This window comes from Cyprinus carpio, chromosome B5 (genome assembly GCF_018340385.1).
Source record: "Cyprinus carpio isolate SPL01 chromosome B5, ASM1834038v1, whole genome shotgun sequence".
NCBI lineage: Eukaryota > Metazoa > Chordata > Actinopteri > Cypriniformes > Cyprinidae > Cyprinus > Cyprinus carpio.
Genome location: NC_056601.1, coordinates 34,755,126 through 34,783,114, shown reverse-complemented (window position 1 = coordinate 34,783,114; position 27,989 = coordinate 34,755,126). Strand labels below are relative to the sequence as shown.

Sequence of the window (27,989 nt, the reverse complement as noted above, 5' to 3'; positions counted from 1 at the left end):
CCCGAGCCGCACCTCATGTGAACTCTCTCTGTGAGAATGCGCAGGTGTGGTCTAACTGCAAAACCGGAACTACCCAGAGCGCAGCGGCCAGTATCTGCGCACTCGCCACCGCGCAAAGACGCGCAGCAAGAGCAGAGCAGAGCAGCAGCGCTTTCACAACTTTCCTTGCGCTTTCTTTGGTTGAGACGGTCACAGAATTGGTGCTGCAGTCTTCCACAGAGATGAGTTTGTCCGGATCTCAGACCAGACTCCACACGATCGGCCGCAGATCCAACTCCCGGCCCGATCTGACCACCGTGGGCTACAGTTTACCCCGGAATGACGGCGCGCCGTTCATGATGAGTGGAAATGGATACCAGTCTGAGTTCAATGATGGCTATACGCAGACCATTGCACACACATTCTCCAGAAACTCACAAGGAGGAGGAGGAGGAGGAGGACAGAGGTACGTTTCAATTAATAAATTATCAAGTGCTTTACAAAGTTTGCAAAGTAAAAAAATATCTGAGCTAGAGCATACGTTCATTGATTAACTCTATACTGTACTGTATGTCAGCAATTGTTCTAGGCTTTTTGCATTATATTTATTTTGGTGGAATTTAGACTTAATTGAAAGAGCTCCATTAAGTCATAAAAGCTTAATATTTTAGCTATAAAAATTGGATATGCCATACATGACCATTGTGCATATGGACTTTGCATGTATTGTTCATTTTTGTTATGTGCTCACATCTCAAACAGTGCTTTCATAAAATTGTTGTGCATGTGAACTTTGCATGTGCATGCATTAAAATGATTATAATCCAGAATGTAACCCGGCTTGTTTGTTTTTAACCACAACATGTGAAATACTATTCCCATTTGAGAATATGTTCTGATCTGTCTTTTAACTGAATGATGGTTAAATACAAAACATCAAACATTCGTTTGCTTTAAAATATCTTAAATGATTAGTGATATAATGCATGATCTGTACAATTTTTGTAACACTTTTACTGTATTTATTGTTTTATTTTGCCTGTCTTTTTTTAGCATGTCGTCCATGTCTGTTCAAAAACGAGCTCAGATGCTTTACCAAGACTGCATGGGCTGCCTGAACCGAGCACAGACCATCCTAGAGAATGTAAGTGTACTTTTCACATACTTTGAAAAAGTTTTATGCATGCGACACACACAAACACACACACACACACACACACACACACACACACACACACACACACACACACACACACACACAGTGATTTGAGGTTTTACTGCTTTTCACATGATTCTAATGTTTTTTCTGTTGTATTTCTGGAGATGGGACCAGCAGCTGAAGTGGACAAAAACATGAATGCGGCAGCGGCTCTGATTGAGCAGATGAATAAGTACGCCGTGGACTTACACAATGCCGGTCAGCCCAATGAAATGATCATCCGAAGGTAGGTGCAGGGTGTGATCGTGTGTTTTCACATACATAAATGAAACCTGTTAGTATGCTGTCACATAATGCACACTTTAGCATACAGCCCAGCCCACTATGAGCAAAGTGTCAGTGACCAGGAATATATTGTGAAATCTGTGCAGCAGCAATGGGTGTTTCTTCAGCTGTGGACATTTTTGGTATTGTGGAGATTTATAAAATCAACTTATGTGTAATTACACATTTGTAATAGTAAATTTGCGATTGAGTACATTCAAAACATATAATCACTAAATGTTATGTCAAATAACACTACGGTTAGAATTATAATTAAATATGTTACATGTGCTTTAGTATGTTAGTCAGCACATCAAAACAAGTTTGCTTCAAAGCACAGCAAACAATTAAGACAATGACTTAAAATGTACTTTAAAGTAAAACTTAGTATACAAATGTTTAAAAAGTGTACTTTTTAAAAGTCTGCAAGTACAGATACAATAAATCAGGGTTATTATAGTTAACTAAAAAACTAAACAAAAAATTTGACTTTAAAATAAATAAAATACAACATAAAAAAGGAATAAAACAAAATATTATTTCATTGTTGCCCATTTACAGGGCAACATTTCTTATTCACTTAGTTTAACTTGATATAATAAAAATGAGTAAAAACTATGTAGGAATTTTTAGAAAAAATATTTTACAAAAACACAACAAAATGCCTTTAACTTAAATTAAAATGAAAACGCAATAAAATCTAAAAATAAAACAAATTCAAGTGATACTAAAATAACACTGCTGTAAATATATTTTCAAGTAGAAGTAAATTATTAGTGCACATTCAGTATTTATTAAGTGCACTTCTTTTCAACAAGGGAAAGCTAATTTCACAGCTAATCTTTTCACATTTTTGCACAAATTAAAAAAAATAACGGATTGATTGGAAATTGTACACAATTAAAAAAAACTAGTTTTTTTTTCTACACAATACAGTGCATGTCTCATAAGGCACCTCAAGCATGCTAGTCACTGACATTAATGTACCTTTGATAATCAAGTAAATCAAGTTTGTCTTAAAAAAATCGCAGCTGTGATTTCTATCCTAGCTATTCACAATGATGAGTTTGCAAAAGTTGGAATGTCTTGAGTTTTAAATATAAATCAACTAATGGGACATGAAATACCAGTTGCTAAGCACCCAGATATTTCTGATTAAAAAATAAAGAGGATTGTAGATTCAGATCAAAGCGTCTAATCCTCTATCTGTCTTGCAGTCTGGACGAATGTCACGCCTTTCACGCAGAAATCCGAAACTCCATCACGGGCACCACTATCAGGAGGACCGCTGGTGGAGGCACTCGGATCATCGGGTCAGAGGTCATCGGATGGGAGGACCCAAGCAAGAGCTTCCAGGAGGCAGTCGGATGGATCAACCAGAAAAAGGTCAGCCACAGTTTAAAACAGCACACCTGCTTTTCTCTTGCACGACAGCCTGAGAAAAACTCTCAATGCATCTACCTACTAAAAACAAAACAATTTAACTGATGGTGCATTTATACAGTGAGAACGAGGTTCATCTAATGATCTGTAACCCCTAATGTTGTCAAGACTACATAATTCTTACAATGCATAATTAAGTGTGCAAAAAAGGACACAAAGAAACACAGCTCACACAGAAGTCCCTTTCAAACCGAGCAACGTTCTGTTGGAATGTACATTATTTACTGCTCAAGGGTGTATTTCAGTAACTTAAAGGTACTAAATGTAACATATTAGTACCTGAAGTGCACATATTGGTAATTATCTCTTTTGAAAAAAGTAAAAAGTTTTGTACTTTTTTTTCTGAAAGCGATTTGGTTAACTAACCTTGACATGAGTGTAATCTTTGTGGTGAACCTTTTTTTGCTCTCATGCAAAACTCCTATTGGACTGGCAAAATTTTGCTGAGCAAAGGTAAATGTGATGCAATTTAATGGCAATAATCTCAATCTCAGCTATTTTTAGATATCAACAGTACTGTGTGTTCTGAGCAACTAAAAACATGTTCATTTTGCGGTGTTTGACTACTGTAGAACATTTGTGTTAGTAGTTTATTTGTCATGTTTTACCATCAGTTGTTGGCCTTAAAGGGAAAGTTCACCCAAAAATGAATATTCTGTCAACTATCATTTGGTTAATTCCTTTTTTCTGTTCTCAAAATAGATATTTTGAAGAATGTTGTTAGATTGACTTCCACAACTCCTTTTTTTTTAAACTGGCTGGCTACCAACATTCTTCAAAATGTATTCTTGTGTTGAAAAGAAGAAAGAAATTCATACAGGTTTTAAACCACTTGAGGGGGAGTAAATGAAGATGATTTTTTTTTCTTTTTGGGTGAACTTTACACGAAAGGGAAATTCCAGGTAATACCAAGATATGCTCTACTGACATCATCTATATTTGTGTGATAAACTTCCAGTGTAAGTGTGAATTCACCCTCTGTGTTCGATCTTGGCTCAAACCGTAGAGCTTTTGTTGGAGCTTTTCTTTACATGGATACTGAAGCAGATCTGTCTCCCAGTTTGTGTCCTGGGCTGTCTGGAAAATATCAGTGAGTTGAGAAGACTATGATTTCTCACCCTGCTGAAAGACTTGTGCAGGGTTTACAGACCGTGCAGCCCATGATGACAGCACTTCTCTGGAATTTACTCTCACACCTCAGTCCAGGCCGGTTCAGTGCTTATCTCACATTCAGATTCAGAGAGGAGTGCATCACCTGTGTTGACAGTAACTCGTTGTTACTTGTGATGGAGTTGTTTGGCTTCCACACCTACAGCAGGAGACACACCTGGCGTTTCTGTGCCACTCCCACCGCACACACCCTTTTAAAAGCAAATGAGTGGCAGAAAATGCAAGACAGGGTTTCTGTGGGTCTTTAAAGGTCTTAATTTGTGGCATCATCTGTTGCATGCATTGCAAAAACAAAAACGTCATCCTCAGTATTCTTGTTTTCAATCCAAAAATCCCTTAAATCAAGATAAATTTACTTGAGATGCAAAAGTAAAATGAAGACTTAAAAAACTGAACAAAACTATGCTTGAAACAACAACAAATATCTGTCAGCGGGGTATGAAAACTTGTTTTAATGAACTTTAATTACTTTGTTTGGCAGATATGTGTTCTTGTTTTAATCATAATTAAAATTCCACAGGAAACAGGACATGACTTTTTGCTTCTCAAGTAAACATGTCTTGATTTAAGAACCTTTAGACATTCGCACTGAAAAAACAAGACAGAAATGCTAAGAAAAAACGGTTACGCTTTAGAATAGGGAACACTTTTTCACTATTAACCTCAATAAATTACTAATTTGCTGTTTATTAATAGTTAGTAAGGTAGTTGTTAAGTTTAGGTGTCGTGTAAGATTAGGGATGCAGAATAATGCATGAATATGAGCTGAATCTCTACTAATAAATGGCTAATATGCATGCCAGATAAAAAAAACTAGTTAAGAGACCCTAAAATACTTTGTGTTACCGAAAAAACATCACTTTTTTCAGTGTGATCAGAAGGCACTGTAGAATTACTCTATATTCTAATGTTTGGGAGCAGAGATGTTCAAGCCATTATTTATTTATTAATTGTTGAAATGAATAAAAAAAATAATAATTAAAAAATAGTCAGATTTTGATATGTTGCTAATGCAACTCATTGTGTGTTACCTAGACATTTACAGTAAGAGAACATATTGATTTATTTATTTCCCTTCATTGTTTTTGGTAACACTTTAAACTAGTTACTTATTAGCACGCCTATTATTGGCTGTTTATTAGTGCTTATAAAGCACATATTCTGCATGACCATATTCTACATCCCTAATCCTACCCAATATCTAAACTTAATTAACAACTACCTTACTAACTATTAATAAGCAGCAAATTATCAAGGCAAAAATTGTAGAGAGAATTGGAGCTTAAAACAAAGTGTGACCATTTTTCTTTTTTGCTTGGTCTTAAAAAATGACCTTCGTCAAACTTGCAGAAACCCTGCAAGACTGGATTGCACTGATTGTGTGAAGTTAGACATGAATGAATACTTTCTGCAACTTTCATCACTCCGCCATTTTCTTCAGCTGGACAGACACATTCACTCAGTGTTGTGTCGTCAGGCTTGGTTAGGCACTTTGCTTGTTTATTTGTTTTATTTCTTGGTAACCAACCATATACTGCATACAAATATTGTGTTCTGATCATCTTCCTGTGACACACACACACACACACACACACACACACACACACACACACACACACACACACACACACACACACACACCCCTGCACAGGTTAGACAGAGCATGTATTGTTTCGGCCGAGCAGGAAGGAGGGAGGGAAAAACAGGGAGTGTCTGGAGCAAAATAAACCAAACAAAAGCGGTGAGAATGACTGGGGTATGACGGGTTCGGAGTGGTTTGTGTTCTTATCTGCACTGAGCTCTGTCAGGACGAATACTTCAAATAACTCAACAGTCACCAAAACAACAGCGCGGCCCTCCTGCAGACCCTGATCCAGACATTATATAAGAAGCCACGAAACTGATCTGAGATCAGAGTGAAAGAGGCGCTTTAGTCCACAGCTGATGGTAATGATTAAGCACTGCCACCTAGAGGCTATAAATCACACTAATTATTAACTTTTGTTTAAACAGCTACATGCTTTCAGACACAAATGAAGAACAACACATTGTGATTGAACCACGAATCATTTCTGCACCAAATAGGAATACAGAAGGAATTGCTTCCCAAAACAAGCATTGCACATCGTCTTGCTTACATAATTGTTATTTACTGGGCTGACCTACTGGGCTGTTGTGCAATATATATATATTTTATCCGTTCTGTATTTTTGCTAGATAAATTCAGATGTGTTATAAGTTGTTCTCACAGTGTTGCGAGGAGAGACGTGGATCTAACTGCAGCTTTTATTGATATATTCAGCAGCACAGGAATGCATGGGGAAACCCATGGAAATGGAAATGCTTAACACGCAAAGAAAGACAATAACCGACAATGAGCTGAGGAAAAGGAAGTCTATCTATATACATAAACACATGATAATGTTAAACTGTTACTAGACGCAGGTGAAGGTACTCTCTAACTAGGGGAATGACTGAACAACAGGAAGAAACACAGGAAATGAATATTACAACAGTAGAACCTATTGTTATCTGTGGCCGTGTCCCATTTATTCCATGCACTTAAAGAAAAAGTGGATCTTTACTAACAGATCATAATTGTGTCTTTAAAAGGCTCTAAGTCGGTTTCACACATTTGCCTTGTTTGTAGTTTTAAACCATTTTTATTCATGTTTGTAGTTCTGAACCAAATTCTAATTCACACCCACTGGAACAGGTTAGTCAAGTCAAGTCACCTTTATTTATATAGCGCTTTAAACAATACAGATTGTGTCAAAGCAACTGTACAGCATTAACTATGAAAATAGTGTGTCAATAATGCAAAATGACAATAGTAAGCACTCATTTTTCAGTTAAAGGCAGTTCATCATTGAATTCAGTGATGTCATCATCCAGCTCAGTTCAGTTTAAATAGTATCTGTGCAATCAAGTCAACGATATCGGGAATGAAGTGTCCCCAACCAGGCTCAGTCGGGGGGCCAGTTCTCCTCTGGCCAGACGAAACCAGCAGTTCAATTCCAGGCTGCAGCAAAGTCAGATTGTGCAGAGGACTCAACTGGTTCCAGTGGTCTTGTCCCGGTGGTCGTCTGAAACAAGGTCTTTACAGGGGATCTGGGGCTCATCTAGTTGTCCTGGTCTCCGCTAGTCTCAGCCTCAGACATCACGCCCACGGACCGCTGACTAAACGTCTGATGCATATGGGACACAAAAGTGGAAACGCTTCAGGACTGTCGATATGATCATTGGATTGGTTGAATTCTACAGGATTTCCATGAGACGTGTGCGCCACCTGGAAACAAAGATACCGTGGTGCCAAACTCCCTCACAAAAAAAGAAAGCCATTTTGTTTACAGCTGTGACGACGAGCGCTTATCAGAATCAACTAAACGCTGGATTTTCAAAAGTATGTGAAATATTTAAAGTTCGCAGCATAGAATCTTTAAAATACGTCCGAGAGTTTTACACACCGGCCTGTTATTGTGGCGACATTTCCACGCCTCGAAACGTGACGCTGAACGAAACGAACTGTGATTGGTTGTTTGGCATGTCAGTCAAACGGCCTCATGGGTGGGCCTTGGCCAATGAAAGCTGCCATGAATTTCATTGAAACATTAAGTGACTTTAAACAAAATATTGACGGTCTCCACTGATAGGGCTGTGAATCTTTGGGTAGACAGCGATTCAATTCGGGATTCATAGTTTTTCAATTCAAGAATGATTTTTGCAAATTTAGAATGATTCGATTGACGTTTAAATTTGATTCGATTCGATTATAACGAATAAATTCTGCATTCTTTAAGTGGCATTCACACGATGATTTAAATGCTTCCCCTAAATTCTTTAAGTGCTTAGTCAGGGGGCAAGTTACACAGCAGCCTTTATAGTTAGAGAGAGAAAAAAACACCTTTGTCCATTGTTAGATTCTAGTTTAATGATGCTATGGCATGACATGCCATATGTAAAAATTTATGTAAGCCAAGATTTTAAAAAAGAGCTTTAAAAGTATTATGCATAAGCTAACGTTTTGTCACACCAGGGCCGTAGCCATCATTTTAGAAGTGACAGAAATGTCAAATACAATAATTTTACGTATGTCTCATCATAATCATTATTCTTTCTTTTTATTTATTTATTATTATTTATTTTTTTAACAAGGAATTATCTTATTTATTACTTTGAATTTGCTATAAGAAATCAAATACACTGCTTGACAATAATCAATCATTTGTAATCTACAATTATTTTCCTAATGACAATTTTATGATTGTTTTATGATTGATCACTTCTCTTTCAGTGCGCTCAGGTAACGCCGTTAGTAAGATGCAGAGAGCCAGTAAAAAACCACTTCACTTTAGCATTACTGGCCACGAGTCCTAAAGAGAGATCACACATCAGCTGCTCAAAAAATGTGTCAGTGAGGAGAACGGAGCGCGAGCGGTAAATAAGCGCGTGAAGGAGAGATGGGAGAATGTTGTGGTCAATAGTGTCAAACGCAGCGCTTAGATCCAATAACACTAAATAAGAGATACAACCACGATCAAATGATAAGAGCAGGTCATTTGTAACTCTACTGAGAGCAGTCTCAGTACTATGATACGGTCTAAATCCTGACTGGAAATCCTCACAGATACCATTTTTTTCTAAGAAGGAATATAATTGTGAGGATACTACCTTTTCTAGTATCTTGGACAGAAAAGGGAGATTCGAGATCGTCTATAATTAACTAGCTCTTTGGGGTCAAGTTGTGGTTTTTTGATGAGAGGCTTAATAACAGCAAGTTTGAAGGTTTTATGGACATATCCTAATAACAATGAGGAATTAATAATAGTCAGAAGAGGATCTATGACTTCTGGAAGCACCTCTTTTAGGAGCTTAGATGGAATAGGGTCTAACATACATGTTGTTGGTTTAGATGATTTAACAAGTTTATACAATTCTTCCTCTCTTATAGTAGAGAATGAGTGGAACTGTTCCTCAAGGGATCTATAGCGCACTCATCTCTACTCATCTAGCGCACCATCTCATTACTCATTACTGTTGTGCGGTTGGGAAATGTCAGCACTTGTAGATGCTTTATTTTTCGTTAATTTAGCCACTGTATTGAATAAATACCTGGGGTCATGTTTGTTTTCTTCTCAAAGAGACGAAAAGTAATCAGATCTAGCAGTTTTTAATGCTTTTCTGTAAGATAGGTTACTTTCCCTCCAAGCAATACGAAATACCTCTAGTTTTGTTTTCCTCCAGCTGCGCTCCATTTTCCGGGCTGCTCTCTTTAGGGTGCGAGTGTGCTCATTATACCACGGTGTCAGACTGTTTTCCTTAACCTTCTTTAAGCATAAAGGAGAAACTGTATCTAAAATGCTAGAAGAGTTAGGTTCACAGTTGCTGTGGTTTATCACATACGCTGATAGTTAACTAAAAGTTATTTAACTAACCCAGCTTAATACTTTAATTTGCTGTTTTGACCATGTTTGACCATATGTTACTGCATTTAAAATGAGGCGACGCTCCAGAAGACTGTAAATCAGTTGGTTGTGTTTGTAGGCACATGTCTGAAAGGGTTTGTGTGTTTTTTTGTGTTGCAGAGACTCATTGAGACGGCATCCTTCGGTGATGATGCAGAGACCATCAGCCAACAAATCCTCAATCACAACAAGTTCCACAGTTCAATCCAGAGAAGCCTGGAAGTAGACAGAGCACGGGATGAACTGGTATGTTGTGTTTGCATGCTAATGCATGCTAAACACAAGCCTGGGTGACTGGGGAATGTTAGAAAGAGAACTGAGAATGCATTTTAAATTGCACTTCATTTCCGTGATCCGATGGTGAATTTTGAATGTTGATTTGAAGTGGCAATAAAATGGAATGACATTCAAATAAATTAACATAATAACTGCTTCAAGTGTTGCTTTATAATATATTTCACCGTAAGAATGATAAACATGTACTGACAGAATCTTTCTGCTTCAGATGCAGAGCAGAGAAAAGGCCGGACTCCACGCTCTGGACCAAGAGTGGGACAGTTTACAGGTCAGCTAATGAAACATCTCTCATTTCTCTTTATCATCTTTAAGATGTTTCTACACTTTGGATCAGAGTCCATTGCAAGTGATTCGATTCAATTGATCAAGTAACTTATATATAAATGTGTTCTGTTTCGATTCCCCTTCTCATTTTTTATAATTACTATTTACCACATTTCAGAATAATAGTAGAGTTATTAAAACTACATACAGTAGTGATAAAAATGGGAATATTATGTAGCAACTATTTTAGCAACAGATCAGTACTCTCCAGTGTTTGCACTTCTCTCAGTCTGATCTTTTCTTCTTTCTTACGTGTAGAAAATGTCCCATGCGCGTGCGGCTCAGCTGCGAGACCTGCAGAACATCATCGAGGAGATCTCCAGAGCCATCATATGGGTCAACGACAGAGAGGAAGAGGAGCTGGTGTTCGACTGGGGCGATAAAAACATCGACAACTACATCCCACGAAAACAGGAGAGCTACTCGGTGAGGAGACACACACAAGCATTAGAAAATATTATACAGCAATGCAAATGATCACAAATGCATATTGAATTGGTATAGTAGTGATTTTCACAATTTCAGCTTTTACAGTAAATGCATGTTTCAGTGATACAGTGTCATTTGACCCTAATGAACTGAGAATCTTTCAAAGTGTTAGTTAAAAACTACTGCAAACATTTCATTTATTAATTTAGCGGACACAAAAATGCCAAAAATACAGGAAAGAGAACACTAATTGCTTCTTCAGCTTTTGTTTTATGTTTCAAGTGATCAGGTGGCTGTTGTCAACTCATTAAATTCTGAATTTTGCTCAGTTCTGAGAAACATGGAATACAACATCAATGTACACATGGGAAAACATAAAAAAATCACATTCAGTGAAATTAAGACAATGAAAAAAGTATTTCTTGACCATGCCAGACAGTTATTTCCTGTCATGTAAATGCTTGATGATTTTAGCTTATAAAATACATCCTTCCTTCCAGAAACTGATGAGTGATCTTGAAGAGAAAGAGAAAGAGCTGAATAAACTGAAGGCTAAGGTGGACATCATCCTGAAGAACCAGCACCCTGCATCTGACAAGATAGAGGTGAGGAAACAACTTCACGCTCAACTTAGAGCAATGACAACATCTGTGACAAAACTTGTCTCATTCATGCCACTACCTCAGAGAAGTGTGCTAATATGACTTTAAACTTATAATTTTTGTATGGCACACACTAAAATCTACAAACATGATATTTTGTATGATATATTTTTTTTTTTTCAGTTTATTCAATAGTTTATAATATTGTATGAGGAATTCTGCTCATCACTACAAATGCACTTTTCTCTGTTTTTTTCAGGCTTATATGGACACACTGCAAACCCAGTGGAGCTGGTTACTGCAGATCACCAAGTGCATCCATATTCATCTGAAGGAGAACGCTGCTTACTATACATGAATGTGTAAAAAAAAAAATATATATATATGTGTGTGTGTGTGTGTGTGTGTGTGTGTGTGTGTATAAGTGTGCTGTCAGACGATTAATCGCCATCCAAATTAAAAGTTTTTGTTTACATAATATATGTATGTGTGGTGTGTATATTTATTATTATGTATATAGAAATACACATACACATGCATGTATATATTTTTTTAAGTTAGTTTTATATTATTTATTTATAATATAATTTATATGAATATATAATATAGACATGTAAATTATCTTTTGCAAACAAACTTTTTTGTATGCAATATCTTTTGCAAACAAACTTTTTTGTATGCATATATTATGCAAACAAAATGTTTTATTTTGTGCACGATTAATCGCGGATAATCGTTTAACAGCACTAATATTTACTAATATATATATTCTCAGTTTCAGTTAATTTTGTTTAAAGTTTTAGTAATTTTGTTGTTTTTTGTAATTTTTTTAAATATACAAATATGAATTTTATTTCAAATAACGTATATTAAATATAATATTAATTTAGTTTCAGTTTTAGTTATTTTAGTACATGAAGATAAACTTAATTCGTATGAGAATGCTAAAAAAAAAAAAAAAAAAAAAAAAAAAAAAAAAAAAAAAACTGGTACTGTAAACACCATTTTCCATTTAAACAGGATTTTTATAATGGCCAGTTTTTTTGTAAACAATTCTTAGAAAGCATCAATGAAGATAAGATTGGTTGTCTTTTAAAAAGACAAGAAATTATTTATTTAGTTTTTAAAAGTATAGTAAATAATACATTTTGACTTATTATTCACACAAAGTCTTTTGGCTTCTGAGGGCCTGGAATATATGGTGCATAAGGTGTATGGGTTACTTTTATGATACTTTCAGTACATTGTGATTTTGCGTCTGAAACTTGAAAGCCCCAATCCACATTATTGTAATTGCATGGAAAACAGCAACCAATCCTTTCTCCAGCATCTCTCTTTTTGTGTTCTATGGAGAAAACTAATGAATACAGGTGTGGACCTGAAGGTGAGCAAAGGATGAAAGGAGTTTTATTTTTGTTATTATTCTTTTGCAGTTCTTCAAGGAGGCCAATGAGACATACACCAGACTGCAGAAAGACCACGAGAGCATCCGTAAGAAGTTCATCTGTGACAAGAACACACCTCTGGAGAATCTGACAGAAATGCTCAAAAACCTGGAGGTGAGACAGCCACGTCTGACCAGATTATCCCAAAATCAAACACCAGTAGAGTTAAATCTACAAAGATATAACACATGATGTACTGTAACCTCATTACCTATGCAAATATGATGTGACTGCACAATGCAAATCACTGCATGCACAGAAAATGTTCCGGTTCTTCATCAGTGTTTAAGTAATTGTGCCTGCGTGTGTCTGTGTGTGTGTGTGTGTGTGTGTAGAAAGAGAAAGAGAAGACCATGGAGAGTAAGAGGCAGGTTCAGACGCTGGTCAGCAAGTCCAAGAACATCGTGTGTCTGAAAGCCTCGTGACCCAGAGGAGAAGAGCAGCGGCCCGGTCATCGTCAAAAGCCCTGTGTGACGTCAAACAGGACCAGGTCAGTCACTCACACACACACACACACACACAGCGACTGATGTCTCTCTTTATTGTAATCTATCTATCTATCTATCTATCTATCTATCTATCTATCTATCTCTATCTATCTATCTATCTATCTATCTATCTATCTATCTATCTATCTATCTATCTATCTATCTATCTATCTATCTATCTATCTATCTATCTATCTGTCTGTCTGTCTGTCTGTCTGTCTATCTTTATATAGTCATGTGTTATTCAGAAGGACTTACAGTGATTTATTTCCCACAGCATGTTAGTTAAACTGAGAAAAGTCTATAACAGATGAATGAAAAGTCTTCATCTGGTCCACAACTAGCTTCACATTTAAGTTACACAATGACTTACAAATCAAGTAAATTAAAGTCAAAAAAATTACAAATATGACTTACAAATATGTGACCGCTCATTAGAAGATTTCTATATTAATGTGGCATTGCAATTGTTGATTTATGCAATTTATGATGGCATTATAACATTTACACTAGAAGCCACATATTAACTGCCACTTTGTTGCAAATCACCAATTTTTTAATTATGATAATAAAATGTGACATGCAATTTAAAATATGATGATTAACATTTCCATTACTAAGAAGTGGCATGCTGTAAAACCATTTTCTTTGCAAGTGATTTCCCAACAGAGTGCCAATAAGATGTTGTTTTAACCAGTGCAATGACTTCAGAAGTAGGAGGACAGCTGAAGAGGAACATCCGTTATTAAACATGACCATCAGTCCCAAACGCTGACTTTGTTAAAGGGACAGTTCACCCAAATATGAAAACCCTGTCAGCATTTAACGACTCTTATGCTGTTCCGAACCCTTTAGACTTTGTTTTGTCTTCAAAGCACGAATCAAGTTTCTGTCCCTCCATTGAAAGTCCAGGTCGCCAAAAAATATAGAAGATTCAAAATGGTCATAAAGCTGGTGTTAAATAAAACGAGCGATTTAAACCAAGTCTTGTGAATAGACATGATCACTTTATATGATGTACATAAAAGCCTGAATTATATTTGACCGATGCACATACATAGAGCACATCACATGTGGTAAATAAGCTTCTGTGTTTTCCATATTTCATGAGCTCTATGTACTGTATGTGTGCTTGAAAGCCTAAATTATATCATATAAAGTGATCATATCTCTTTAAGATATGGCGGCTGTATTGTTTTTGCACCCTCAGATTCCAGATTTTCAAATAGTTGCATCTCGGCCAAATATTGTCCTCCTAACAAACCATAGATCAACGGAAAGATTATTTATTCAGCTTTCAGATGAACCTTGTGACTGGTTTGGTCAAGGGTCACATATGAAGCACTGAAACACCGTTTGACTTTTACAGAAGGGCATTATGAAAGGGAATGAAGGTATCCTGAAAGACAACTCTCAGCGCAGTAAGTGGCACGTGACTGGACCTGGAGGACTGGAAATGCTCATCCCATCGGTGTGTCTACTCATCCCACCTCCAAACCCTCTGAGCATCAGTCTGGCAAACAAGTACGACAAAAACACGCATGCACACAGATCATAGTGCAACGAGACATGCACTGATGAACTGCTTGCTTGACAGGAACGAGCAGTACTACGAAGCCATCATGTCCATCTGGAGTCAGCTGTACATCAACATCAAGAGTCTGATCTCCTGGCAGTACTGCATGAAGGACATTCAATACATCAACTCCCTCACACTCTCAATGGTATGAATTGATCGGATGCGTCTTTCACTCTATGCCGTTTACGCTTTTTACTTAGCATTATATTTCACAAATGTCTCCATCATTTTTGTGCGTCTCGTTCCCTGTCTGTTTTAGCTGTCACGAATGCGTCCTGAAGAGTATCGCAACATTATTAAGAACCCTGGAGCTCCACTACCAGGAGTTCATGCGGAACAGTCTCGGCTCGGAGATGTTTAGCGATGAAGACAAGAGGAAGATGGAGATGCAGTACGTGGGAGCTCAGACCCATTACGACCAGCTGGTGATCCAACTGCCCAGCTACAGTAAGACACTCTTTATGATCAGTATACATGTGATGTTTGACTTCAGTGATTAATGTTTATTATTAATCCAGAGATTGGGTCTCTAGAAGAGTTACCATCAAGTAAATATGATTAGAAAAAACAATGCAAAGAGTCTTTAAAAACAGTTAAAGTTGTTAATACTGAAGTCCATTGACTGGCTATTTTCTACACAAATGTCAGTCTACCGAAATAATCTTTTTACTTCATTCACAAACACAAATAGACAAGTGACATAAATTATGACTTCATGCATACATCTGCCTGAATCTGCAAACTGATGTTGGATGCATGAAAATGAATCCGTTTACACAACATAACACTCAATGTTCAGCTTCACTGGGATTTAGCTGATCTCTCTCGATAAAGCTTCAGATCACAGATCTGTCTTTTTTCTTAGTTCGGGCCAGAGTTATTATAGTTTACTAAAACTGAAACTAAAATTAAAACAATGAAAGAAAAATAGTTTCATTTCTTGAAATAAAATGAACTATTCTTCTTCTTCTTATAAAGTAAAACGCAAACACACACACACACATATATATATATTTTTTTCCAGCTAATTCAATTTAGTTTAAATTGATGTAAAATAACTAAAATAAAACTGAAAAAAAAAAACTGACAATAAAAAAATAAAAACTACTAAAATTGGCAAAAACGCACACACAAAATAATTAAATTAAATTAAATTAAATTAAATTAAATTAAATTAAATTAAATTAAATTAAATTAAATTAAATTAAATAAAATGGGGGAAAATATAAAAATAAAATGAAAATAAATAATGATTATATAATTATTAAAAATAAAATATAGATTCAAGATATTAATAAAAGCTATAATAGTATCTCAGTGATACTAAAATAACAGTGGTGCAGGCAAATTGAGACCTAAAACACAATAATATTAGGTATTTAAACTATTATTTTACTTTTAAACAAGAATTTAGAAAAAAAAAAAATTAAAACTACTAAAAATGGCAAAAACGCACACACAAAATAAATAAATAAATTAAATTAAATTAAAATTAAATGAAATGGGGGAAAATATAAAAATAAAATGAAAATAAAGAATGATTATGTAATTATTAAAAATAAAATATAGATTCAAGATATTAATTAAAACTATAATAGTATCTCAGTGATACTAAAATAACAGTGGTGCAGGCAAATTGAGACCTAAAACACAATAATATTAGGTATTTAAACTATTATTATACTTTTAAACAAGAATTTAGAAAAAGGTCCTTCATCCATATCTTTAACTAACAATTTAATTCAGGACAAATATGAGCAACTCTGGTCCTGGACCACTGTTCAGACTTCATCTTCAGTCCTAAACATATACTTGAAAATGACAGGAAGGATGTTTCGAGACTAAGGTTAAACCCTTCAGGACCAAAGCTGTCCATCCCTGCTTTAGGACACCTTCATTCCTTTACTGTTGCTTTACAAAGCAGCCCATCTAACTGTCGTGTTATTGTTTTGTCTTGTAGGGGAGAATGGAGGAGTAAGAACAGAAGTGGTGAAGGTGGAGGCAGATGGGAAGGCGGTGGTGACTAACGGGAAGCTGGTGAGCTCAGGGCTGAACGTGAGTCTGATGTCAGATCTGAGTGCTCTCAGACGCAGGGTGGAGGCGGCGGAGACGGGCTTGATCCAGCACCTCCACGTGCCTTTGACGGAGAACGGCGTACAGGAGTGCTCCCAAAGACTGGTGCTGCTGCAGGTACCAACAAACACAAAACATCACTGCTACTGGCAATTACTGATGAAGATCTGATTTCTGCATTGCTTACTCATAAACAGTCCCAATTATAGACACAGTCTGACTTATAATGAAAATTCTGTCATCATTTGCTCACCCTCAAGATGTTTCAAATCTGTGTGAGTTTCTTTCTTTTGTTGAACACAAAAGAAGATATTTCTGAATAATGCCGGTTACTGACGTAATTGACGGTAGCCATTGACTTCAGTGGCATGGAAAAAGTGAATGGCTACCATCAGCTGTTTGGTCACCAATATTTTTGAAACATCTTCTTTTGTGTTCGACAGAAGGAAGAAACTCGTTTAGTTTTGGAACAACTTGACAGAATTTAGATTTTTAGGTGAACTATACCTTTCATGAATAACACACAAACAGTTGTACTTTCCGAAATCTTACTGAAGACACTGAGTGATCACTGACAGCGCAGACTGGAGAAAATAAGCTGTTAAATCTTCTTTAAAAGCTCATTAGAGTCAATTAAAGGGACAGGTCAACCAAAAATCAAAATTCTGACACCGTTTACTCATCCTCGTGTTGTTCCTAAAAGACCTTCGTTTGACTTTAGAACACAAATGAAGATATTTTTTATAATCTCTAATCATTTTTGTCTATGCATTGAAAGTCTACCTAAATTTTCAAGTTTCAAAAATGCATAAAGCACCTTTTAGACAGTAATTATTTCTTATGTGAATAAAATGACATTTCAACATATACGGGGCTAGTCTGTGATTTTAATTGCCATTTTCTCTCACCACACACAGCCGAATTTACAGGAAGGGATCAACTGGAAAATAATTTGTAAATCCTTTTTTGCCACTGCCACTTCATATTGAAACTAAACAGGAAACAGGCTTCCATAGAAAAAAAGAACAGAATAATAGAATAAATGACAGAGTGGAAAATAGTTGGCCTGGAGCGTAAGAATAACAGAATGTGTGGATTATTATGCCAACTACTGATTATATATTATATGAAAGTGGATGTTTTCTACAAGTCTATTAATAGCGGTAGTGTTAGATTGGGGACTGTGATGAAATATAGTTTTTGTTTTCGCCACATCTTCTCTTGATTCATATGAGCTAGTTTTGAGTTTAATCAGAAATTTGCCTAACGATCTGTGTCTGGTCCGTGTCCTCAGGGTGTCCATCGTGATCTGGACTCCATCCGGGACGAGTATCTGCGTCTGAGGGAGAAGATCTTGCGAGAGCTGGAAGGAAGCACTAACGCGGAGCAGACCCGCTACCTGCGCTCTGAACTGGACCACATCAACCAGAAACTGGGCAGCCTGCAGGGCTTCTCAACCGCTTATATCCAGAGGCAAGAAGATTTAAAACAACCGATATGGCATCTATTCATTCTTTTGATTTTCTCTTCCTAAGCCAGCTGCTGAAATGCCTTACTGTCTACAGGAGACATTTAAATCACATAAGAGTTTAGCATGGTTACACTTTACTTGTATGCTTATAGTTACTTACAGTCGTTCTACTAACTATAAGTAACTTTGCATCTACATGTCAACTAAGATTATTAGTTGACCTGCCAGGTTATGGTCAAGGTTAGTAAAATAAGTTGGCATGTACTTACAGTCACTAGAATGTATGTTGGACATAAATATAAAGTGTTAGCAGATAGTAAGTCTACTAATACTCTAATGACCTGCTAGTTGACACATATTTGCTTGGAATAAAGCATTATTCTCAATATGCCATTACACTCCTATCTTGCTGTACCCAAAATGCACATTGAAATGGATTAGGTCCAAAAAGCAACAGTATGAACATAAAAAAATCTGAGACAAAAGTGGACAAAATAAGGATCTGAGTTCTCTTTCAGGCACAGGGACAGTGCGCACCTAAAGAACAGTTTTTTTTTTTTCTCCTGATTCACTTTTTGGTCCTCTTCGGGGGTCCGATTTTGGTGGTTAAAGTGCCCATAATATTCATAATTTTTAAAGGGGTCTGCTAGAATATATTACATGATTTAAAAATCAAAAAAGCATTATTCTTCTCATATTGGGACGTTGCTGCAGGCAGCCTCCTCTTTTCATGCTCTGTCTCTTTAAAGCCAGAGTTTCTGAAAAGGTCTGCTCTGATTGGTCGGCTGGCCAGGTCTGCTGTGATTGGTCAGCTGATTAGAGCATGTCCCTTACTATAATTGGGTTTCATCTCCAGAGGCTTCTTTAGCAGCTGTAAACAGTATTATATCTATGGTTACTATGGCGTCAGTATTGGAAATCTGTAAATCCATACAATGGTTTTTTTCTTGCAGTGTAAATTAGCAGCGTCTCCTTGACCTCTAAATATATAAGCTTTCTCATTTAAATCAACCTATGAATGGCTTACTTGTAGTTGTTTCTTTCCATCAAGGTGTGACAGGAGAATGTATTAGTATAATAATTAATTAGCAGTAATCTTCTCACAGTTTTTTTTCTCACAAGGATTTGTCTGTGTTTCCAGGCTCACTGCTCTTCAGGCTCTGCTCCAGAACCTCCTGCAGGCTGAGGACATCATTAAAGTCCACGAGGCTCGTCTGACAGAAAAAGAGACTTCTTCTCTTGATCTGAAAGAAGTGGAAAAGTACCTCATGACTCTTAAGGTGAACTTAATGTTTATATTAATGTTTATATATATGACCCCTTGTCTTTTTTATCCAGGTACATAATGTGTGTGTGTCCTGGGTTATTATGGTAAATTAAAACTAAAACCTAAACAAAAAAAACTATAATATCTTGAAATAAATGTTACCTGAAATAAAATACACTATAAAAAACTTATTTCAGCTAGTTGCCAAAGCAACATTTCTTATTTGAATTTAGTTTAACTTGATGCAATGAAATAACTACAACTAAAACTGAGATAATAATTAATACAAAAACTATATAGACATTTATGTATTTGTTTATAAAACAAAAACTACTAAAAATGTCAAAAACATACAACAACTAAAAAAAACTAAAATGAAAATGGAAAATTTAAATATTAAAAATGTATATATAAATATTATAAAATATAATATACCAAAAAATAATACTAAAATAACACTACTGTGTGTGACACGCACCATCATTTTGAGTCATTTTGACCCTAAAACACATTTTGAGTTTTATGCACTGAATGAAAAATTATAGGATTAGGATTATTGTTTGTAAAATATAATAATTTAATGGTGGTCGTCATAAAAAAAAAGGTTTTGGAAACAAATGCCTAAAAAAATAAGTCATTTTTGACTGAATTAGGAGATTTATTTAAACATACAAATTAAATAATTAAAATAAGTATTAGAATTAAAATAAATACAGTTATTAAAATATAAAAAAAGTCTTTAATAAAAATATAACACATTTACAATACAGTATATTTAGAAAGTATTCAAACCCATGTTTTTCACACTTTATTATGTTGCAGCTTTAAAATAAAAGTCAGTGTTGTAGTCATTTAAGTCTGAGTTAAGACGGAGACCTGAAAAGAGTCTAATTTGTTCAGACAGTATAAATATGATTTCTTTAGGGCTGACGGAAAGCCTCGTTTCACATCAGCATCACAATAATCGCATGTCTCCAAAAATGGCTCATCTTTACTTCCGACGACTCCAAAACGATTGAGCATGTCACTTATATATTTCTATTTGATTATGTCTTGTGCCGTGCAGACGATGAAAGCAGAGCTGGAGCAGAAGAAAGGTGTTTTGAAGGCTATGGAGACTGAGCTGTCCAAGGCCGTGCACTGGAACAGTCAAATAGACAAATCTTTCCACCAGTGTGATGTTGACCTGTCCAGATACTCAGAGCTCACTGGACAGATGACTGGACCGCTGGCGCCGAATTGTGGCTCAGATTGATAGCAGGTATTGATAAATATGCAGTTCTGGCAAGAATTTGCACATGCACTTTGGGGTTCACAATGATAAATGGTGTAGAGATGTAGAAAGTATGACCACTATAATTTTTCGTGCTTGTTTGCCAGGGTATGGGACCTGGAGAAAAACAGGAGAAAACAGCTGAATCACTACAAGCAAAACCAACTCCATAATGAACAAATGGATTCAGGAAACACGTCAGCGCCAAGATACCCATCCAGATTACTAAATTCAACAGTCTAGACAGTTTGATGGACCACCTCAACCAACAACAAAAAGTCAGTTCAATACACTTAAAATAAAATACCCACATTTGGTCAAGTGTTATTAAATCTGTTACAAAGTCTAGTGAGGTGATTTTTCTAGATGAAATGATCTCATTGGCAAGATTACCTTTATAAAAGGTACTAATATGTACTCTTTAGGGGTAAATAAAAGGTAAAAGGTATTGCCCCAGGGACAGCTTTTGTACCTTTTTTTTTTTCAGAGAGTTTGCAATGGAGGCACTTTTTACTAGAGGTGTAAAGTTTGGTTTTTAGTACCTGAAAACCAAACTTAAGTAAATGTAGAGATACTGTACAGCGGAAATGACTCCATTATTGTCACCGACTCTAAAACCACTTCGGTAAAAAGTCTTAAAGTATCTGATTTAACAGTACTCAAGTATTTCACTCAAACTCAACATAGGCTCAAAGATGGATTAGAGACACACCTTTTTTTCGCATTAAATGAAACTCGTCACAGCGAGTATGAAAGCGCTTAAAAGTTCTCCCACTATTTGATCTTATGTTTTGGAAAATGCTTTTTTTTCTCATCTGAATTTAAGGAGGCTATACTTCTGTTTCTTAACTTGCTTGTTAAATACCTGTAAATGGTATGAAAGAAAAGTAAGTTTGGGTGGAATATACTTATGTCATGCTATTTAAAACTACACTATTGAAATATGGCCTCTCTATCACCAAAGATAGAAATATAAAAATGTGGAGAAGTTATTTTAAGTCAGTTGTGTCATGGAGCATCAAGACCCTCTGACAGTAAGAATTTCCAATGAGGTGTACATAAAAAAGGCCTTTTGATCACGTGGCTCTGTGGTTCAGATCTTGTTGCTCTTCACTCAGTGATGGAACACAGTAAAGTATGTCCGTAGTGCAATTTTCATTAGACTAATTAAGATTTTACTAATATATTCTAATTAAGAAAGTGAATTTTGGATTTGGGTAAAGATTGCATAAAAGAATTAATTGAGAAAATTATGTTGTCAATGAACAGGCACTGTATTCTGAGATCAAAGGAAAGAAAGAAAAAGTGGATGATGTGGTCAAAGATGCAGACACATGCCGCTGCCTCCATAAAGGTAAGACTTCTTGTTTTGATAATAAACATGAAGTGTATGCCCAAATTATGGAAAAGTCTCAGGTCTCATATAACCGTTTTCGCAGGACTATGAGCTCCAGCTGGGCATCTTACAGTGCAGGACTGGAGACCCTGCTCAACATTCCATCAAGAGGACTATGCTGCAGTCTCCAGCCACTGAACTGAGGCAGGAGGGAATCATATTGCATCCACAAGATTTAAAGATTAGGTCCAGTGTTTCACATATAGTACAAAAACATGATGAATTAACATCACAGTTCAAGGATTTACGTTCTGCTTTCATTGACATATAACTGTCTTACTAAAGGCGGCAGAGCTGCAGTCACGCTACAAGAGCTCTTGACGCGGTCAAGCGAACTACTACAGATTCCTTGGGGAAATGATGAAAACATGGAGGAGTTAAAGGTAAATTTTGTATCTGATGTATTGTGAATATATCTTTCAAATAAACTTCCAAACTCAGTTATGATAGGGTTCAATAGAATGAGTTGACATGTACTTGCAAATGGACTTATAGTCAGTAGAATGTGTGTGGGGAACATAAAAATAAAAGTGTTAGCAGATATTAAGCAGACAGCCTACTCATTACTCTAATGACTGCTAGATGACAGAGTTGCAAAGTTACTAACTGTATAGTCAGCAGAAGGGACCATGAAAATAAAGTTTTACCAGTATTAATCGTGCTGGATACCAAGTGCAATACATATAGGAAACAAAAAGGAAACACAAATTATCAAAATGCTTTCTTAAAAGTGAGAATTGGTTTTTATGCTTGCTACCCTTATCTTACACTATTCATATGACTTTTTAATTTTTATTTTTTTTTCTAGATGCGGAACACTAAAATTGACCTTTTGGAGGAAGAACTAAAACGTCTCAAGGACAACCTTAAAGATCAAACACAAAAGAACAAGTCACTGGAGGAGATAGTTCTGGTCACGTTATCGGCTGGAGCTGACCCAGTCTAAAGAAGAGCTTATATCTATGGAGGAGATCAAGAGAACCCAGGCTAGGCAATGCAATACTACTTCAGGAAAGCCTGGACAGCACCCAGAATCAGCTGAAGAAGTTTACAAGATGAGCTGTCCCACCTCACCTTCCTCAATCGAGGAGGAGAAACGCACAAACGCAGGTGGCTGAGGAGCGATTACACCAACCAGCGGGAGGAGTATGAGCTCGCTGTCCGCAAAGAGACAGAAAGAACTGGAGGGGCTCAGTTTGTCCAAAAGTCCCAGTTTGAAAGGGCCATCAAAGAAAAAAGAGGGGCGGGGAGATTGAACGGCATGAAATTACAGCTGGAAGCTGAGGCCTCCCGGCGCAACTGCAGCAGAATTAGAGACCGTCAAAGGTAAGAAACACAGTTGAACCAAGACAATAAATAGCCTAAAGCAAACCTTATGAATCTGAGATCCACATCACCAAGACCAGTGTGCTCAAGGCAACACAACAGAAAGGAGGAGGAATCGTCAACTCTGAGGTTTTAGGATGGATAGGTTAAACTCTGAGAAAAGAGACCTGGAAGAGGAACTCAGAAAGCTTCAGCTTTCATTCTCCCAAGTTGAAGTGGCACGAAGAAAAAGCAGAAGAGGGATGCTCATCAGCAGAGGTCTTCGGCAAACCGAGGGCTAGCAGGTTCAAGAAGGGAACTGGAAGTCACAGATTCAGGTCATAATGCGTCAAAGGGAAGAGACTGAAACATTAGAACACCGGGTGGAACTGGCAGAGGCCAACAGAGTTGCTCAGGAAAAGACCCATGAGATTACCTTGCTGACCCAAAAATCTTCAAGACGAGAGACCAGGCGGAGGAAAGCCTTGGAAGTTGAGAATGAGAGTCTCAGACAGTCTCAGTCTGAACTGCTCTCTAAGCACACTTCAACCACAGAGACCATTAACAAGCTAAAGGTCTCTGAGCAAGAACTACTCATTATAAAGCGCGAGAACAAATGCAGACGCAAAAAACAAAAGAACGAAAAACGAGCACATTGGACAAAAACAGAATGCCATAGGATGCAGAGTCGCATCAGTGAACTGCAGACAAAGGTGAACGAGTTGCAGGCTGAACTGGAAAAGGCGAATGAGGGGAAGTAATCAGGATGAACTCACAAGGAGGAAAAGGATCGAAAACGAGCTGGAGAGGGTCAATAAGATGTGCTGTGAATACACCACTACCATCAACACTATAAGGGTCCATCAAGAGCAGGAAAGTGCTCTGGACGCAGGTATGAGCAGGAGCTTCGCAATTCGAAAGATGAGTTGGAGAGAAGCCAGAAGGAGTATAAAATCACAGTCGAGAATCTGAACAGAGTCAATGCCGAATTGAAAGCTTTGCAACAGCAGCTTCTGACGTGAACAAGCCCTTGTCCGTGAGGGCCAATCAACGCAACGATACCTCTACAAGACCTTAGAAGACAAGAGTCCCTTTCGAGTGCTAAAATGAGAGCACCAGCGAGATCGAGAAGTTGCAAAGCCTCACCACAGAATCTCACCAAAGAGCGTCTGCGGCTTGAGGAGGAACTGAGGCCTGTGCGAACTAGAGCGAGATGATGTGAAAAGAAGCCTGAGCCACCATTGAGAGTTGAAAGAGTTTCCCGATTGTCTGCCATTCAATTCCAGTTACAAACCAGCAATAAACAGAGAACTGGCACAACTGCAGGAACTATTCAATGAACATGAACTAAAGAGAGAGAGAACGTTTAAGCGGTGGAAATTGCCCCAAATCCAAAAAGCAGTCGTCGGGAGGGATTTTTTTCTGACGAGAACATTCCAGCTTGAATCAAAACTGCCATCACCAATTTAAGCTATATCAAAAATGGCTTTGCTGTGCTCACACTTTACTCGCATATTCCATTAACCTTTGAACGCACATTTTCTGCATAAACACTGCATAGTTAAAAAACAAGTTCACAAAAAAAGCTTTTTTAATATGTGCTTTGATAACATAAATAGTTGTGTTGTTCTATTCTAACTATGTTTGAAGCAATATGGTGTTGGTATTATAATTCTTTATTTTGTCAAATCCTCTAAAGAATTATAATGGGAAATGGTTCATATAAATAATCATTTCTCTTTTCTGTTAATAGACATCCTGATTGTCCGAGCGACTGATGCCAACTTACAGAGAAATTGTGCAAGAAAGAGCTATCTTCTAGTCAAACTGAAGCTGTCTGCAACAAGACAAAGGACAAGCAGCAGCGCTCCGGATAGGCGAGCTCCGGCGCATCAAAAACTCCTCCATTGGACAAAACTGAGAGTCAAACAGACCAGGCAGAAGCAACGTCTCCAGGACGAAAATTGATACAATAACCCAGGATTTCAACGTACTGGAAAAAGCCAATACGAGTTAAAGGAAGGGCAGATCAGACAGAGTGAGGCAGATCGAGGACAAAGTACACAGAGACAAGGCATCCTTGCCGAGTGAGATTCCAAAGATTGAGCTGATGTGCACTGGACGTCTTGAAGGAACGCTACAAGAGTTGTTCTTCAGAGCTCGGACATAGGAGATGTCAGGAGCTCATAATGAAGAAGGAGGCTTTGGAAAGGGAACTGAAAGTGATTGAACAGAAATCCCGCTCAATGTTGTCGGTTGTACACAAACCAGTCAGTCTGTCTCTGATCGTAGCTATCAGAACATGACAGTGAAAGGTCTCCGGTGGTGAAGTCTCTCCTTCACCGAGCTTGTAGACTCAAAACCTGCTTGATCAGACCGATTTGCGATAAAGTAACCGACGAGGCACAACTAACATGGCAAAGAAATTGAGGGACAGCCTCAGATCGACCTAGGTGGCTCTGATTGCATCGCTGGGTAATCTACGATGAAGGCATGAGTAGGGTCTCTTACCATTTTACCCAGGCCATGGAAAGCTGGTCTACTTCGGCGCGGAACACCCTGGAGCTCCTGGAAGCCCAGGCTTCTACCGGTTCATCATCGATCAGTCAAACAATGTCTGCATGACAGTGGGACGAAAGGATGGAGGCGGACTCTTGTGGGAAAGGAGTTTAAAGAACCAAGCTTTCTTTCTGCTGACAAAGGGCTGTGACAGGATACCAAAGAATCCTGCAACAGGAAAGATCATCTCACTCTTTCAAGCAATTGAGAACAGAGATCATAGAGAGAGGGTTCAGGGAATTAGACTGCTTGAAGCATCAGATAGCCAGTGGTAGGCCATTCAGTGATCCTAAGGGAGTCATGGATTGCTGTGGAAGTAGCTTACAGGAAAGTTACTTTTGTCGATCTCGACGAGCGAGCGTTGGAAATGAACGATGATTTTGAACTAGACGAGGGCGATGACACCAAGGTTCGTTCTGATGACACAACAAACACCCATGAGAACCTCACATATCTGCAGTTGAAAAAGAGGTGCATCAAAGACAACAAGGGACTGGACTTATCCTGCTTGCCTTTGAAGGACCAGAAGAAGCCAAAGCAAATGCCGTCTCAAAAGAATACATTGAGCAAGAGGAGAGTGGTGATTGTAGACCCTTGGACAACGGCAAAGAGATGACTGTATACGAGAAGCGTACCAGCGAGAGTTAATCGACTATTGACACTTTCCGTGAAACTTTCGGAAACAAGAGTGGGAGTGGGAGGAGATCACTATCGAAAACATCTGATGGCAGCAAGAGTTTACTTATTGTCGATCGCAAAACTGGAAACCCAGTAGACATTATCAAGAGTCCCTAGATGGGGAGTTATGATTAGACAAAAACTCTGGAACAAGTACCGTGCTGGCACTCTGACACTCCACGAGTTTGCAGGTCTGATCACAAGTAAAAGCAGGTAGGGTTCTGAGCTTCTCCATCTGCACCAGCAGTACTGAGGATGTTGCTTACTTGCAGCAGTCCAACACAGATTGCTGCCATCATCTCCAACCCATACCGCAAACGTTTTGCTAGCGTATCCATACGCTCATCCCTCCAACTGTACTACCTGTTGAGGACACAGAGCCCCGTGGGTGGGAGCCCTGTCTTGATACAGAAAACCCTGAGAAGATAACCATCCACGAGGCCACAGCGACGTGGGATAGTGGACAACATCACAGCCTCAGCGGCTCTTGGAAGCCCGGTTTGCAAATGGAGGGATTGTCAATCATGCCTACTGGCCAGCAGACTCTCCCTGAAGGATGCTGTACAAAAAAAAGTATTATCGATGAAGGACATGTCACGTAAAGCTAAAAACAGCACAGAAGGCTTATGCCGGTTTTGGAGATCGTGGAAAACCAAGAGGAAACTTTTCAGCAGCAGAGGCCATTAAGCGAGAAATGGTTGCCTTACGAGGCAGGGCAGAAGGTTTCTGGAGTTCCCAGTACCCTGACGGGGTGGACTCCTAGAGCCAGAAACTGGCCGCCGGTGTGAGCATTGAGGAGGCCATCCGAAGGGATGGCTTGATGGCAAAGGGGCACAGACAGCTGCAGGGACACGAGGAACTACATTAAGAACGGACCGTCCTAAAACCAAACTTAAAATCTCATACAAAACGATGCCTTGGATAACTGCATGGTGGAGGAGGACACTGGCATGAAAGATGCGCCCAGGCTACTTCGATTGTCTTCCAAAGCATAAGCAGCCCCTTACAACGTGTCCTCGGGAACAAACTCTCGTACAGGATCAGAGCAGGGTTTCTGTACGGCTCGAGAAGTGGATACCGCAGAGGCAGTGTTGACTACACCTATGCGGTACTTACAGCTACATGTCATCTTAATTATAGTGTAATTCCTTAATGCTTAGAATGTAAAATTCACATTTAAGAATGATTTTCTATTCAGGAGGTTATAAGTAGTGGCTTTGGGATACAGAATGTAGATTAAGTTCGTTTACCTTAGCGCTGATC

At 37.8% G+C, this 27,989-nt stretch overlaps 1 pseudogene; it reads left to right on the top strand.

The window, feature by feature from the left end:
• LOC109045479 lies at nucleotides 1–27,966 on the top strand (annotated as a pseudogene).
• The last annotated feature ends 23 nt before the right edge of the window (nucleotides 27,967–27,989 follow it).